This window comes from Microtus ochrogaster, linkage group LG5, assembly GCF_000317375.1.
Source record: "Microtus ochrogaster isolate Prairie Vole_2 linkage group LG5, MicOch1.0, whole genome shotgun sequence".
NCBI lineage: Eukaryota > Metazoa > Chordata > Mammalia > Rodentia > Cricetidae > Microtus > Microtus ochrogaster.
Genome location: NC_022031.1, coordinates 35949466 through 35965158, shown reverse-complemented (window position 1 = coordinate 35965158; position 15693 = coordinate 35949466).

Here is a 15693-nt window from a genome sequence, read left to right as displayed (position 1 = left end):
GAGAGAGAGAGAGAGAGAGAGAGAGAGAGAGAGAGAGAGAGAGAGAGAGGTTAAAGACAGTGGGTTTATATATGACTTTATCAAACAGCCATGGAGTTTGGTTTGTACTTCAGCCCCCTCCTGTGCTACTGTGACAGAACAAGACAGTGCTGCAGAGGTTCTTCAATCTTGGATTCTTCCTGAGGCTACTTCTGGTTTAACTACAATTTGGTGACCTTTATAGAGAATGCCATGAAAGATTACCCCACTCTATTATAGGAGCCCAGTGTCAGGATGTCTACGCTAATTTATCTGTTAAATGTCCTGCTTATAGAAACCTTCCTCTCTAACTAACCACATAGCTTAGCTTCTGTCAAATTGCTTGCTTATGTGACGTATCCCACCCCTCCTGAAGCTGCAGAGTGAGATGCCAGGATGTTGATTATGTTTTCAAAAGCCTCGTATCCTGGACACTTGGGCTATAACTATGTCAGCAAATATCTGGGTGTCATTCCAGCTGGATGTATTAATGACTGTCAGGGGCTACAAACTGGTTTTTGTGGTCAACGCTGCTGGTCTTTCCGCAACAGTACACTCTCATTTCTCTTGTCCCACTTAAACCCCATTGCCTATCATTCCCCTTCCCCTCTTCATATCATATATCATATTAGAACTCTTTCTATCTACACATTTTCCTTATTTTTGCTTGATCATTTGATATCACATTTGTATGAGTCATTTATTATTCAGCTCAGCACTGTAAAAAATGACACATTTATATATGTGATCTAAACACATTTCTTTACATTAGAATGCCATTATAGAGGATCAGAGAATAGAGGAAATAGAATGATTTTAATATTCTCTGAAGAACTGAGTGTTCCTCTTCTGTGACAAATACTTATGAGATTTATTGGAAATCCTGAGTCTAAATCTCAGCTTTGACACATTGTTGATGTTTTGCTCTTTCTAAAACTCAGTTTCCTCCACAATGAGGTATGTCATAGGACCGAAGTCAGAACGAGATGAGGTCAAAGTAAAGTGACCTGTTTGAGCAGCTAATTTGGAATATCATGCCATTCATGACTTACGTTCACCAAAACAAAACAGAGCAAGATGAACAGAGGAGCCGCTATGTATTCAACCCAAGGGTTTCTGCTACAAATATTTTCTAGTCTTGCATCTAGGGAAGACTGGAGCATATACTAGTGTAGAGGACAAAATGTCTGAAGTTCGTCATTTTGGATTTTATTAGAGAATCATATTTTATTCATAAATATGTCAAGGATTTAAGAACCAAGTCTAATACAGAAATCACTGTAAATCACCTCTCTTAGTTCATTGATCACAGGGTTTTGGAGGAAGGTTATGCTTCCAGAAGGACCATGCCATGACTTAGCCCCATTGCATGGGCTATTAATGTCAAGGACAGATGCTGAGTCTTGGATTCTGAAACCACTGACTAAACAGATCAATGAGTCAGCTGCTACAAAGTTGATTAAATCTGACATGTCTAATGGGAGGGGGATGAGAGAGTTATGAATTCTCACTGGCATCGAAACGGGTTTTGATGAATCTACCTTCTTCTCAGGCTGATAGCATCATGGCAAACAGCCCCACACAGAAGTTATCAAATATATGAATCGTCTTCACGGAATGTTGTGGATTATTGAACCAAGGGATCCACTTTACAATGAGAGATGTATTGTGATTAATATGTTAATATGGGGTCACTGCTTAGAGAAATGCTCTCATGTATTGCAACAGTCAGAAGTGTCCAGTATAATAGAATATCAAATGACACTAAAGACACAGACAATATGAAGAGTTTGAAGATGATAATTTGAGAGTTTAGGTTACTCCCTTTACAAGTATTGGGTAAGATTAATTGTGGCAGCCATTAGAATGCTTCATTTTCAACTGGAAAAATTTTTAGGGATTGCACAGGGATGAATCCTCTCACCATCCCCTCTGCTCCCATTTCTTACTACTGTGTATTTAGTTTGTGCTTGTCATTTCCTGGGGACGGGTAGTCAAAGAAATGAGCCACTGTACTGTGAGGGATAATTACATTATCAGGAGAATGCAAGTTACTTACTTATCCAAAAGAAGTCAAAGAAAATAGTATAGTGTTCTTAGATAGTTCACTTGGTATTCCTTCCAAGATCAGTGATAGCTATAAATGCGAAAATGCATTGTGCATAGCCTGTTAGACATATGAAAACCGACATTCAGAAGGTGAGGTACGTAAGTTGCAGCCTCGGGATACAAGAGCAAAGAGAGGAGCTTGTCCTACTAACTTTCTGTATCCTGATTTTCAAAGGAAAACTGATTTGACTTGTTCTTTGGAGAAGCAGCATAACATTGGGTGAACCTAAGGTAGAGTGTTATAAATCAGCCTGCAGAGGGGGACAGCCACACAAATACTGCTGTTTCTTTGCGTGTGTGTGTGTGTGTGTGTGTGTGTGTGTGTATGTGACTTCAGGTGACCAATTCAAACTCTACAGATTTGCACTGTATTTTGACATATTTGTAAGCATTATTTTATGATTTTGCCCACGTGCAGAGCAGGCTAGATGTGCCAGGGAATTCTTAGCACAGACCAGAGTTTAAGCTAGGACCTTCAGAAGCTGGAGTATAAACACCAATTTTTTCATTCCAAGATAGGGATAACTGCCAGGCATTCATTCAACATCACTTATAAGAGACTAGTGAAATTTTTCCTCCAGTTGTCTATAGCCGTGATTTACTTGATTGCATGTGCTTTTTCTGTTCATTTCCATTGTCCACTTGCCATTATCACGTTTTCTTGGGACCATTATCTAACTTGAAATCAAATGATCACTTTAAGAACTTCTGGATAAATCCAATCCAGCATATTGGGGGTGGGGAAGGGGTGATCTTATTTTGCATGTGTTAAGTTGGGGTGTGGAAAGCTGTGTAGATGTGGATCAGTCATTGCTTTGGTTCTACATAACAGGATGTCAGAGGAAATTTTGATAAACTAGGGAGTGTTTTCCTTCTTTTCTCTCCCCTTTGAACACACCATCTTGAGTGTTAGCTTTTAGAAGAAGGGCTATATTCAGATGTTGCCGTAGTGATGAGTCTGCCCTGTAATATCAGGGCTATAGATAGGCACATAACACTGTATATGAGTGCTTTTTTGCTTTCTTCCTCCTGTAGAGTTTTATGTGTTCTATTTCTTTACATGCTTCAAATGCTTTCTTAGCTTCATTTTACAAACAAGTTTCAATGTCTAAGAACTATTGGGGAGTTAAACTGGCAAGAGTTTACCCACTCTTCTAGAGGAACAGAACAAATAGTGTGTGTGCACGCGAGTGTGTAAATATGTGTGCATTCCCAAGCACTCCTACTTTCCCTTCCTGTAGAACCTTATTGCCATTATTCTACTGAAACATCTTTTACCCAGGCTACCAGCGAGTCCAGGCTATGACGATGTCCTTTCTTTATGGAATAAGCTGTGTGGAAAGATTTCTTTTATAGGAAAATTTAAAAGGTGCAAGTGTGTCTGTAGCAGCCAACCTTGTTCAGAAAGCAAATTGAATGAGACCTGATAAAGAAAAGGCATTTTCTTCACCTCCTTCTTCCTTTAGGAGGAAAGATAACCCCTCTCCCACCCCAGGAGAGTCTTCAGTCACTTTCTCTTTTATTTCCCAGTGGCAGAACCGGTTCCCTGAGGATAGTAAGTTCCTGACTGACAGCAGAAAGAAGCCATTGCCAAGGAAGCAGTGCGAGTAGTTTAGAAGTGGGAAGCACGCATCTTGTGTCCTAAATGAGAGATGGAAATGACATTTAAAGAGTTGGATTGATCAGTTTGAAGATCAAAGGAATATTCAAATGCAGAGATTTAGAATTTCAGCTTTTAACATATTAGGTGTCTTTTAAAGCAAGAGAATTAGAAGAAATGACTTAAGGGCTGAATGTTGATGATAAGAAACCCAGAGACTGATATAATTGCTGTACTTAGAAGAAGCAGAGAAGGACGAACAGCGTTGAAGCAGGAAGCAATCAAAGAGTGGGCAGCCTAGGAGAAGAGAAGCTTCAAAGAGAAGAGATGTGATATTAAATATGCCTCAAAGATGAAGGTGAGATGATACTCTTGGATGGCAAATGCAAAAGACGTTTAAATAGAGTAATTGAGATTAAGTTATTTGAGCATGTGTGTGCGCGCGTGCACACACACACACACACACACACACATTTATCTTGTTTCTCTGGAGCAGTGGCTCCCAACTTTGCTAGTGCTTTTACCCTTCAATACAGTGTATCATGCTGCGGTGATACCCAACTATAAAATTATTTTCGCTACTATTTCCTAACTGTAATTTTGTTACTGATAAGAATTAGACTGGAAAATAACTGTTTTACAGGACAGCTGTGAAAGAGTCATTTGATCTTCAAACGGGTCCCCATCCACAGGTTGAGAACTCCTGCCCTGGAGGATCCTGAACAGCGGAGATTATGGAACCAAGAGTAGGAACGCTGATGTGATTTGTGTTATGTAGGTCAGTAAGCCTTGCAACTGGTTTTTGGGAGGGGTTTGGAAAGGTTAGAAAGAACAGACTGGACTAGAATGTTATAATCAGAGCTTAAAGGATGATTCTGCTGTGATCTAAGAAAACTAAAATGTAGATAGGAATGTGAACAGTTCAGGTTATACTCAGAAGTTAGGCAAGAAATGAGGGTTTTACTGGGAACTAGACCAGAGGCCTCCTAGGTTCCATTCTGGCAAATAATTTGTTCAGTCTTGGTTGTGTACAGTTATTTTGTGTGGTTCTGAGTTTAAATTTCAAGACACCACTATGCTCATGGTATGTATGCCAAGGGTGTTGCTCTCTCTTTTATAGTATATGTATTATATATAATATTATATATGTACATATATAATAATATAAACATAATAACAAATATACCACACATTATTTGATACATTATATAAATATATAATTACATATTTATAAATATATCGTATAGATATTATATATAATTATATAAATGCATATTATATAGATATTAAATATTTTTAAATTATCATTGAAAAACAGAATAGAAAATTTGAACTTCCAACTTGGCCTGAAAGAAATATGTATAAAATTAGGGCCAATGAAGGCATAGTTGCTAAAGAGATTAGAACATTTAAAAGGAACCTGAGTATTTTGCTTTGGCATATGATACAACATGTTCTGAGAGTACTCTGTCTATACTGCACTTATTGCAATGTCAAGAGTGTTAAAAAGTGAAAAACGTTTAAAAGATCTTCCCTTGAAAAGTCCACTCCTGTAGGTACCTTGTTACAGAAGGTTGCTTAGAAAGTGGTTTTTCAGGATTCATTTCACCATGCCTAGCCATCCAGGTACTTGAAGACAGCTGTAACTGTGTTTAAAGGGGCCTAGCTAATGTCAAACATGTAGTATAATTAGCTAAACTTTCTGTTCATTCCCTTTCTATCCTCCAGTGTGACCAACTGGGTCAAGTTTCTGTTGCCATGTCTTCTCTACAGTGATAGAGAGAAAGCTCAGACTATGAGCCCAAAGAAACCAAAGCCAAAACCCAGAAAACCCCTTCTTGTCTTAAGTCACCTTTTGCTTGTCATTTGACCCCAGCACCCAGAAAATAGTACATCTGCATTAAAATTGTTTGTTCTAAGTTACATAATATAACCTTCCTTCCTTTGCTTGTGTGTGTGTGTGTGTCTTGTAGTCAAGAGTTGCCTCGAATCTCAAAGGAGATTTTCCCCTGGACTTTTTAAGCAGTGTTGGAACTTTGGAGACTCCTGGAAATTCACTAAATGAATTTTTCTTTGTAAGATAGACCTAGCCCTGTGGGAGTTAGAAGTGGAATATTACCTTTTGAACTGAAATTTTGTCTGGACTCTTGTGCCAAAGGGTGAGCTGACCGGTGGTTGTACTTAGGAAGGAGTGATTCTGTCACGAAGGCTTTGACTCCATCGGTGGGAGAACCCATGAGGACTTTATATTTTGATGCTAATATTCGGGGGGACAGGAAATAGATAGGGTCTGCTTGTGGATGTAGGTCATTTGGGGACTGCCTTTGAAGTTTTTCCTGACCCCTTCATAGATCTCTACTTTCTAGCCACCAGCTCTTCCACCTCATGTTCCTGTTGACAGGTCATCCATCACCTGGTTCAAAGCAATGTAAGGAGACTTCTAAAGGCATGCACTACTGCAAACCCTCTTCTCTTTGGTTACTCTAGTTTGTATGTCATCAACAAATGAAAACCTGGTAGATGAAGCAGTCAAACTCTGTCTTGTTACAAGGTCAATTTAAGTCCATTTCTATTTTATGTAAAATACAAATTCTGTCTTAGAATTTGACCTGATTATACCTATTACACCTTCAGCCTTCCTGGAATTTGATTCGTACCCTTACCGAGGCTTGACCTACACCTACCCTCCTAGTAAGATAGTATTTGGCCAAATAATTTTGAGATGCTCTGCCAAGTTCCAGTGGAATCAAAATTCCTCTGGAAATTCCCCAGCACTTGGGAAGCCCCTAGTCTGGTGGTTTTGTGATTATAAAGGCTCGCTTCTCCTATGCTCAGGGTTGTCATCTCAGATATAAATCTTGCTTGATTTGACCAAAAATATGGGTAAGTATTCATACTTTCATTTGGTGGGGTTAACACTATCTGTTTGGTGAGAAGTGAATGGAACTTAGCCTGCCTCTATACTCTGAGAAATATAAGGTTTTATAGTAAAAGATGTGCACCCTGCGATAGCCCTGTGGAAAGATCAGGTCTCACTTTTATGAACAATATTTGTGTTCAGTTTCAGTTAATAAAGACGTTTATTTGTAATTTTTTGCAGAAATGTGACAAATCCTAGGAGGTAAGCCTTATTAGTCTAACAACTTCAGTCATCACTGAGGAACAAACATTATTTGCCTAACAGCAAATAATGTAACATTTGTGTAAAATTGTAAGCTGAACATGACACTACACTGACATTGTTTACAAAAATATATTTTTGGATTTTTTTAAAGTAAAAATCCTAATTCACTCAGGGAATATATTTTAAACTAAATACTCATAGATCTCTTATATATTTATGTGTTCTCTGAACACTGTCTTGCTCTTCTTTATAGAACTCAGTTTGTCTAATCAAATTTAATTTGATTTTCCTCTAAATTTCTTTCATTGTACTATTACTACACAGCTGATCAATTTAATAAGACGTTGTGCTATTGGTTCTTCTTGTAGATTAACTCTAATTTTGGCAGAGGCTGTTTCTCTCCAACTGTTCATATGCCATGATATTTGTTACAATTGTTGATAACATTTGTTCTGATTTCTCTATAAGAAATAACATATTATTCATATTCAATGCTCTCCCATGAGTGTACCAAAATTCATGTGCTGTGACAGAAACTGCAAAGGAATAAAAGCTACAGCATTGATTTTTTTCTCTCTTGAGATGAGAAGATTCTTGTGAGCTACTACAACTTCATTTTATGAATTGCAGAACTTATTTCATATATTTAACACAAAAATATTTCAAGTATTTCAACTATGTAGTAGATCCATGTTAGTATGAAAATACTTCTGTCATATTTCTTTTGTTTCAGGATATTGTGGTTAGAAGCCATCTTCCAGAAAACTGATCAATATTTTGTTCAGAGATTCGGAATGGCCATGTCTGGACATCTTATCCTGTTTTGGATTTTGGACAATAAGTAGCCTCAAGACCAGGCAATAGATTAGTAAATTTCAAATGCAAAGGTAAGGACAGAAAGTTAAAAACATTTTGAACTTCTAAAGGTTAAGCGACATCTTTTTGTTTTGTTTTTATTTTTCTTACCCCATCCCTTCTATTACAATAGAGGACACATAGGGAAACTACTTTTCAACTGTGAACACAATACAGGAAAGATGAGATGAGGGAAAAGAACAGGGATAAAGATCAAGATTCCTCAATGAGTAAAAATGTGATAAACATTTGAAATCCAAAATTCATTACCATGGCTAATGCACAACAGTATTTTCTAGGAAGCTATGTCAATTGAAAAGAAATGGTTTAGTTCTTGAGAGAGAATAAAATTATTAGCCAGTTCCCTGGAAGGTTTGTATAAAAACCAAGCCAGAACATTCTCTTAGGGAGCAATGGATAAAATTACAAGCAGTTGAACAATCATTGAAAGGTAGTTTTGGAAACTCTGTAGTGGGAAAGCAAATAAAAATGTGCATTAGCTGTGACTGACTCTTCAAAGAGGGCCCATTAACATTGTTGCACAACAGATTTTTGACAGACTAAAGTTACACAAATGAAGGATTAAAGTTGCTGTCAGTTCCAACACCAGAATGGGGCCAGATGCAATTTGAAAGTACCGAGGAAGTACAGATGCTGAGTCAAAAGATGTCCAGTGCTATGGAGCCAGAACTTTCTGTGACCCCATGGGGATGATGCAGCAGAATAGTTATAATTTCTATGGCTTTGAGATTTATGATGAGAGAGTGGAAGATATGTCTCCATCACTTAGTTTACAAAACTGTACTCTAAATGCAAAAACAGGTTCATCCTTTTTTTTTTTTAAAGTAAAACACCAGCTACTGGTTCTTTTTTTTATCTTAAACACTGATTTTTTATTGGTCTTTTTTTTTCTTTTACTTTTTTCAGTTGTATTTTTTTATTAAATTTTTTTTTATTAAAAATTTTCACCTCCTCCCAGCCTCCCTTTTCCCTTCCCCTCCCCCCACTCCCCACATCCCACTCCTCTCCCCCTCTCTCTCCCTTTTTGTATTGTGAGACCATCCTATGTGACTTGAAGAAACTGTATTGTCAAGTGGTTAATAGTAACTTACAAAAAAATTCTCTTAATGAACAAAGAACATCTAATCCCTGACACTCTGATGATGCTTGAGCAGTATGAAAATCAGTTTCATATTTCTTCCTTAGTATGTAAGAAATGCCCAATACATCCCTTGTCGAGAGACAGGTGATTCTTGAACTAAAGTTTTGTAAACATGAAATCTGAGGAGTCCATACAACTCAAAAAGGCAAGGAACTTGGGCTATGGTGAATAGTAGCTCTGATAACATCTTCCTTAGGGTCTAAACTTTTAACAATAGCCAAAAAGAAGAAGTCAACTTCTTTAAGAAAATTATGACACCATTGAGGTTTTCCATACATGTTCTCAGCAATGCCTACAACAGCACACGTTTTTATTTGTCCCCTCTATGATGAAGAATTTTACAGTGACAAAATTTCACTGTTTAGTCTACACAGACATTAGAAGCTGGTATTAGTATTCTAGCTCCTAATGTCTGAATTTGGAGGCTTATTTTAAAATGATATAACTCAAATGATGTTTAGCCCCTTGCATTTTTTAAACGCTATAATGCAATTTCAGCAATGCATAATCCTTACCTACTATTGTACATTCACTTCATGCCTTTTTGTTTTGTTTTATTATGTTTAGGCATTTTTCTTGCTGTGGTGTTTTTTATGCGTTTTTATTTTTTGTGTATTTTTGCTTGTTTTTGAAAGATAGAAAGAATGAGGAAGTAGAAATAGAGAGAAATAGTATAAAATGGAGTGGATCGGAGGGTAGGGAGGATCTGAGAGAAGTTGGGCAAGGGGAAACATGATCAAAATCTATTGTATGAAAACAATTTTAATTAAAATATAACCATAAGTAATAAAGAAACACTGATGTTGAATGACTCCCCTTACCTGAAATACTAATATTCCCATTACTTTAGGGATCACATGTACATGAATATACTCTTAATTTGAACTTTCCTTTTTTGGAACTTCAATATTTTCAAATTCCCCTTGACTTCATACAGCCTTGAAGGAACCACACTCAATATAATGAAAACTCTACTCTTGTTTATTATGATGGTTAATAGTGATGGTTAACTTTACAGGATCTATAAACACAGAGAAGACAGGTCTCCAGGCATGCTTGTGCAAGATTGCCCAGATTAGATTGTCTGAGGTAGGACTGCCAACCCTACATGAAAGTGGCACCATCCCATGGGCAGAGGTCCTACATTGCACTAACAAAGTGAAGGCCAGGGGCAATATAATCAGTCATTCTCACTGCTTCCTGTGTGCAGGTATAATGGAGCTAGATACATGATCTTGTTGCTGTAACTTCTCTATCAAGACAGACAAACTTTCAAAAGTAAGCAAAAATTAAACTTTTCGTAATTTCCTTCTGTCAGGTATTTCATTGCCACAACAGGACGAGTAACTAACACACCTTCACCACGCTTTCCATTTTTCTATCAGTGTCCTTCATACCTGTGGCTAGATCCAGCCACACTCTGCCTCCCGACGCTATGCCACTGAGGAATTATTGTCAGCTTCCACCCCATGGCCACTAATGGAGACACACCTACTGCCATGCCTTCCCACCATTGTGGGGCCAGCCCTCTGGAACTATGAGTCACAACAAACCTTTCCTCACAGAATTGTTTTCATCAAGTGTTTTGGTCACAATGGTGTTAAAGTAACTGATACCGTTTAGCAAGGCATGCACTATAGTTACTGCTTTTTTCAAGCAGGGAGAGACTTGATCTGAGAAGTGTGCAGTTTATGAAATCTAATAAAGATGAAATCACTTTATATTTTATATGTAGTTTCCTACTTCAAACCTCTGGGGCTTAAATACTTTAATGAGAAAAGTCTCTAATGTGAAGAGTTGTAGTAGGGTGGTCAAGGTAGACGGGTCCTGCCTTTGTTGAATCCACTTTTTATCCAGTTCTCCACAAAGTCAGAGTTGGGGGGAAAAAAGATGCATATTTCAGCAGCATCCTCTCAGATTTTCCAAGATGAAGGTAGATGAAGAGACCCCTAACATTTTACTTTGTTGTTTGAAGTGTTTGTATTTGAAGAATCAGCTTGTGGGGTTTATATAAGCAGCAATAAGGAAAAGGGCTGAGAAGGAGGCTTAGTAGGCAAATTGCTTGCCACTCAGTCACGAAGACTTGAATTTGAATGCCCAGAACCCACTGTAAGCCAGGCATAGTGCCTCCTGTAATCTTATTACTAAATTAAGATGGGAAAGGGAAAGGGGAGAATATTGGAAGCTCAAGGGGCAGCTACCTTTCCGTGCATAATGCAAACAAGAGCCTGTTAATCAAATCAGATGAGAAGCAAAGATTAGCACCCAAGGTGGTCATCTCTCCTACAGGTATGTACTAAGATGTGCATCCACATTGTCATATATGACTATACATAGACACACACAAACACACACACGTACACACACATACACACACACGAGAGAGAGAGAGAGAGAGAGAGAGAGAGAGAGAGATCAGAATATAGAAAAAACTGGTGTTCTCTTTCATAGTCCAGGCACAGGCTGATTCCCATTCTCACTAGTAGAGAACATATTGATAGTTTAGCACTCCGCCTGAATTTCTAGGCCGTCTTGACCTCAAGGTCTCACAGTATGACCCCTCCACCCACTCTTCTTGGTTTTTAGAGTGTGGGGAATGGCTGGATTTCTGTTTCACTCATATCATAGAGATATGAAATGTATCTCTAAGAATTTCTAAATGATCTAATTAAGGCATTTACATTTTCCTCATTTCCCACACACTTCCTACTGCAGCCGTGAGAAGAAACTGGAAGAATCTCAGATTCTTCTTAACCTCTAGCTCTTCCACAAATCCAGTCTCGCTCTTGCTCAGCAGAATGAAAGAGCACAAAGATAGTTGTTCTAGCATTAACAATTTAATATCTTATTTAATAGGATCCAGTTGCTTACATCTGCCACTTCTGTCATCTATACTTTTCTTAGGATAAACTGCTAACTAAAGCCATGCCTGCCTTGAGCCACGGTTTTTAAGTCCGCTATGCTTTGTCCTTTCCTGGGACATCCTTCTGCCTTTCTACCTGCCTCAATGAGAATGCTACATCTGTTCCAGGAACATTTTTATTTATTTGTTGAGATGAATGACTTGCAACAGTTATTATTCCTACTCACTTGGTTCAGGAGGAAGTACACACTTTTATGGTGATACAGAGGATGCTCAAATTAAACCAATGGGAGTCTTATTGGAGTATTCATTCATGTTTGTCATATAAATTGGAGGGGAAAATAATTTTCACTGTTGAAACATAAAATAAATTAGACATAATGGTACATAAAAGGCAAATCATAACCACTCTCTTGAAAACTAATGCCTTTTACAGGATATGAAGCCATTAGGAAGAAGAAATTGTCACACCATTTTTAACCTATTCTGGGTTCCATGCTCCATCAACAGAGCCCCTCTCTGATGCTCACATCGGGAGGAGCTGGTGACAATGTTTGAATACATTGCATTGTTAGAAACTTAGTTACTTAATATGACACAGAGACACCTTTTTCCTGAGACTCACAGGGTCTCTTAATGTTCTGTTCCCTGAACACCGGAAGTATTTTTAGTGGCATGGTATTTTGTTGCAGCATTCGGTGTCCTCAGTGGGCCATGTGACCTCTGGGAATGCTAGCGCATGTTTGCAGAAATAGGAGCACAGAACGCTGTGCTAGTCATCACACAGCTCTTCCGGGCTGGCAGACTGCATTAGGCTTGACGAACACGCACATGATGCGCTTATCAGATTTGCAAGTAAATGGGTTCTCCAGTAATTGTGTTAGGAAGCTGCAGAATTCCGAGTGAGATGCAAATCTAAACCTCAGCCAAGGAGACTCTGTCCTGTTCTAGAGATCAGGATGTCCTTTACAACCCTGCTCTTCTTCTAACTCTATAGGTAATACCTTCAAGTCTGACAGCTCATTGAAATGCCTTTCACATATGGTGTCGGGTATGAAATTTAGCACGTTTATTCTCCAGTCGTGCAGCAAAGCCTCCTGAAGTGCCTTTGTATGTATATTACTTAAAATCCATGTGGAATTTGTAGGCACTCATGCATACATGTAAAATAACAACAAATAAGGTTTTAAAGACTAAAAGATAATTTATGTCATTTTGTATAAAATTATCTGTTAAACCTTAATTATTAATACTGAGGACTTACAGAAAGCTCCAACACAATTTTTTAAAAAAAATTAAAACTCAATAGAGACATAAACACCTAGGCTATACTCTCGGGAAGAAGCACACTGGCATCTAAAAGTTGAACTGAAACAATGCTCAGATGCTTTCTTTTATATATTGGAGTATTAGAAATACAAAGATATGATAATTTCAAATAACTTGGCATTACATATTTTCCCAAAATGCACTGCTTTCCTTATGGTAAAGTGATTTTACCATTTCGGCAGCAAGCACGGTTCAACTTCAATTATGTATACTCAATCCACTTTCATACTTACCCTCTCACCTACAGCTGACACATAAACTATGGCGTTCATTATGAGACTGCTTAAAAAGCAGAATATTAGAAACTCATATGTGCCCTTCTCGGCACCATTATGACTGAGTAGGACAAGGAGAAGCTTATGCATGCATACCCGCATAACCACGGCAACTTACCCCGGGGTGGCTGTACCCATCATGGTGAGCAAATGCAGAGAGAGAGAGAGAGAGAGAGAGAGAGAGAGAGAGAGAGAGAGAGAGAGAGAGAGAGAATGATTCATTTCCTGTGAACCCGTGAGCAGAAGCAAATCTGAGAGGTAAAAGTGAGGAGTATGCTGAGGGATGTGGCTCATTTGCCTCCCGGGTCCAAGCAAGGTGATGTTTGGGGTTCTGGGCTGCTGTCAAGCTCCATGTCTGGATCCATGGCCCTGCTACAGTCTCAGTATGTGTCGATGTCAGTGACTCCTGATACCACTAAAGGCCTAGAGGATAGGGCTGTACGGAGTTGGTCCTCCCCTTCACCCTCTATATGTGCTCTGTGTTCTCCCCTGGGCAGAACAGTAGAACTGACCCTGTAGATACTGCATCAGTGAGTCAGTCTGAGATTGTGAGCATGGGAGATCTGGCCCCACCCCTCACCTGCCATATGGTAGCATGAGAGAGGGAAAGATGCCCTCCTCCAACCCCTCTCCTGCCCCTTACCACCTGTGGCAGGTGGGAGAGCTGACACAGAGGTTATGAGAGCAGGAGGGTTGTCTGTACCCCTAGTCAGCAGTAGCCCTCAGAAGAGAAGTCCATGGACATCACCTGGGCAAAACAATAGAGCATATTAGTGGAGCAGGTGTGGGAGAGCCGAACCTCGGGGCATGAAAGAATGGGAACTGGCACAGCTTTGTTGATTGATGTATAGGGTGAACTAGCAGGCAGTGCTGGATAGCTCACCCTAGTCATGAGGATAGGGAGAGCTGGCAGGCTGCCCTACAACTACTCAGGCCCAGAACCCTGGTTATGAAGTATCCTACCCCCAACATCTACCCTATCTATGATCTGCTGGAGCACATGAACATCCTGCAGATCCAAATATGTAGGATCTCTACAGCACAGGGCACAACAGAATATCCAAGAGGAGTCCCACTGAGGGTTCAGTATCGAAGATGTATCAGAGAACAGAAGCCTCAAACCAGATCAATGGCTCTTTGCAGTGAACACTTACAAGTAAAGATGTTTATACTGAAGGATTTACTTAGTCATGCTACAGCTTCCATTTTGAGATTTTTTTTCTCTCCCCCCCCCCCTCTTTTCTTTTCTTGAGGACCCAGTTTTGAATCTGTTCCATTTTGACTAAAGATCAGAGAGTTCAGACCTGTTCTTGCTCCACAAGGATGAACAAGATGTTTGACCATGGGTGTAGTTACTGACTGCCCTATTCACAGGCCAGTCAACAGGATGTTTTGACTTAGGGTGTGGTTACCAGGTGTTTTGAGTCGTAAAGAGGTGTTATGCTTGCTTGTTCGTTGTATCATAGAAGTCTTATGCCTTCCGCTTTTCATTGGGGCTATTTAAGGACTGTGAATAAGAAACTCAGGACTTTTTGTTACAATGCTCACTGGAAGCTCTCCCAACTCTACCTTCCGTCTCTGTGTATTTCTTTCCTCAATCCACACTCGCCTTCTCTGGAGCGTACGGAGCAGTTAGGCTGGATTTGACCTTTTTATCTCTAACATTTTACTTTATTATTTTTGGGGGGAGGTTACAAGGGAGGTTACAAGGGCAGATATGAAAGTATAGGGAGATGAAGAGGATCAAAATGCATGATGTGAAAGATAAAGAATAAATAAAAAGAAAGTTAAAAGAAACTCGTAAGCATTCATCCATTCAGTTATAATCAAACCGGATAACTCATTCTATGAAATTCTGTAGCGTAAAGCAATGGTAAACATGGCGGTGCATGTAGCTCTATGGTAGGGTGTGGATGTCTCTGGGTACATGCTCGGTAGTAAGCTAGCTGGGTCATATGGTAGTTCTATTTTAATGTTTTTGAGAAATGTCTGAAGTGACTTCCACAATGGCTGTGTTAAAGTGTACCATCGCCAACGATGAATAATGGCTCCTTTCTCAGTACTTACTTTCCAATATTTGTTGTCAGATTTGTCAATGATTACAGTTCAGACTTGGGTGAGTACCTTGAAGAGGTTTTAATTTGCATCCCTTGAGGGCTGAGGTTATTGAACACTTTCAGTTTTGGTGACGAATAAATGTATAAAAATATATTCCAATCTCACTCATGAATATCGACGCAAAAATCCTCAACAAAATATTGGCAAACCAAATCCAAGAACACATTAGAAAAATTATCCATTATGATCAAGTAGGCTTCATCCCAGGGATGCAGGGCTGGTTCAACATACGAAAATCTA